Genomic DNA, 2954 nt, shown 5'->3' with positions numbered 1-2954 from the left:
AAAGAGAGGATATTACTACTAGTAGCCTAGTAGGTATTCTGTTATACTCTAATACTAGCTAGAATCCTAGGGATCCCATATTTATCCATGTACATATGTTGACTACAAAATTATATGCTCATTTATTAGGTTAATTAAGTTCGTGAGAATAGTGCTGCTTGTTATTCCTATTAAAAGAGCTGTAAAAAATTTCAATGATTTAGGTTTAATTGATTAACTAGAATAGGTAGATAAAAGTACACTAGGTTTAGGATAAGGCTCAACTATTATAGAATCAACTATATTTGGTATGTATTATGTTGATTTTCTAGCATTGAAAGATAAATTCTATTAGTCAAATATTTTTTTCTTGTAGGGGTAAATTAATTAGAAGTGGAAAAGAGTAGCATGAGTGAACCTTTTCACATTCAATTATTAATTAATTAAACCTTAGAAGGATTCAAATGTTATGGGTTGATTTGCACAAATTAATATATAGAATCTTATGGTGTCATTATATATAATTTAACATTGTTAAGAAAAACAATGCAAAAATAATCGTTTTTTTAACGAGGGTATTGTTGGGATTATGACGACAAATCCTATCGAATCGTCGTAATCTTTTTAGCATTTGTGGCTGAAATTCTAGCGATTCAACATAATTTTCATTAGAATTTAACTTGAAATCATGACAATCATTTGTCGTTATTATTTTAATAATGAGAGGAAACAGTAAAGAGGAAAACTAATTTCGCACTTAAAGTAAATTATTTTATATATATTTGTAAGTTGCGGTGATTTAGAATTGGAGAATTGGACTTTGTGCCATCATGTAAACATGGCAATTAATGAAGGCATTCATTTTGATTGTGAATACGGTCTGAGTTTCATGATTTTCTTATAATTATCAGGTTATAATTCAAGTTTTGATATATTGGTATAGAATTAAATATAAGGTATATTGTTTGAGAGGATTATTATCAAATTTATGATATTTAGAGGAAATTAGACTTAACCCTAGGCTTAAAATTTAGGAGGATGATATGTAGCGTATGGGTTGGCATCAAGAATTAGGAAATGGATTATAGTAATATGAGTGTTATTAAATTAGAAAACTTATCGTGATTATTTTTGTGAATAAATTGCATTGATTTGGAAGTTCAACGAAAAGGGAAGGCTCAAGTCCNNATTGTTCGATTATTTGAGGCAAGTGGATTTCTAAATCCTTGTTAAGTGTATGAAATTCGTGTATTTCGTTGTAATATGTGTTTGGGAGTAATGGGAATTAGTGATGGGTTGACTTGTCCATGTTGAATAATTTTAATGATGAAAAAAGGGTAATAAAAAGGTAACGTGATTAATTGTTGGTGTGTGATGTTTGAGAATGATTTGAAATGTGATGACCCGGAAGGTCATTTTTGGAAATTTTGAACTATTCGTTTAACTTAAGTTAATTAATCGATAGTTAGTGGGTTAAAGTGATCATTTATTAAAGACTCTATACCACTTGACCATGGGTTAAAATGAATTAAATTATTTGGGGTTTAATATTTGAGTCATAACTGAAAAAGGAAAAGAAGAAAAGGGCGTAGGGTTTCGGCATCGTGAGTTTCGATCTGCTTCAGGTACTGCGTCAAGTGCTCTGCATGCTCTTCATTAATTTCTACATATGTATATGTGTGGAAATAATATTATATTATGTAGGAAAAGGATGATTGCTTCATAAGTTTGTAGGTAAGATAGGTGCAGTGTATTATTTTATTTTACTCTTAATTCTTTACCAATTATGGATTGGTATTAATGGAGTGATGATTGGGCAATGATTCTTTTCTTTGTTTTAATTTAATGATTAGGAATTAAGAATGGCGTATACAGTGTGTCAATGTAAGTTGATTAAGTTGTGTGGTACCGATTGTAAGTGTATTTGTATTATCGTATTATGAATCAATTTTTAATATATTGGTTGGGTGATTTGATTATAGATAAGTTGATGTGTATTGCTAAACATTGAAAAAGAGAAAAGACAAAATATTTGTCATAAATGGAAGGATAAGGTGAATGAAAATTGGTATATGCAGTGGGTTAGAGTAACAATCTGGAAAGCTGGAATTGTTTTAGATTAATTGTCAATGGTGCTTTCTTTTTATATAAAGATGTTAGTGGAGAACTATGACACGTGATTGGCCACTAATAGCCTTACGATAGGGTAGTTATGAGGTTTATGTGATAATGATGAGTGTAATGGCAAATTTGACTCTACAAATTGTTTTCGGTCAATACTTTGGTTCAGTTCTTTTTCTTAAAAATAAAATAAAAAAATGTTTTTGTCATCACATTATAATTCCAAGTTTTGATATGTTGAGATATGTCATTAAATATCGAGTGGATTATATTATATGAAAGAAATTAAAGTTGTAGTCTTAATCTTAGGCTTGAATTTGAGAAACATGAGAGTTGACATGTTAATTGGCACCCAGATATAAGAACTTGATTTTAGGTTTGGGTGAACTTTTGGGTCTAGGCTAAACCTATAGTGACATGAGTGTTGTTAGTTTCGAAATCTTATTGTTACTATGTACTTGAATAGATTTCATTGACTTGGAAGCTCAACGAAAAGGGAAGGCTCAAGTCTCGGAGTGATTGTTCAGTTATTTGAGGCAAGTGAATTTCTAAACCCTTGTTAAGCGTATGGAATTCGTGTATTTCCTTGTGGTATATGTTTGGGAGTAATGTGATCAATTGTTGTGTGATGTGTTGAGAATTGATTGAAAGACTTGTTGAATCATTATTGAAGTTGTATCATGATTGCGTTGTTGTGATTTGTGCAATGTTATGAAAATGGTCATCTCCTCATTATTTGTGTGAACATGTCATTTGCATTATTCTGAGACGTGGTTGTGACAAGTGTTATGTGCATTGAGAAAGAATGAGAAACTAAAGAGGATGTACTATTTCGAGGGACGTATCGCGCGCCG

The sequence above is a fragment of the Solanum tuberosum genome, unplaced genomic scaffold (genome assembly GCF_000226075.1).
Source record: "Solanum tuberosum cultivar DM 1-3 516 R44 unplaced genomic scaffold, SolTub_3.0 scf00616, whole genome shotgun sequence".
Classification (NCBI taxonomy): domain Eukaryota; kingdom Viridiplantae; phylum Streptophyta; class Magnoliopsida; order Solanales; family Solanaceae; genus Solanum; species Solanum tuberosum.
The sequence above is the reverse complement of the archived record's forward strand: the minus strand, read 5'-3'. Positions refer to the sequence as shown.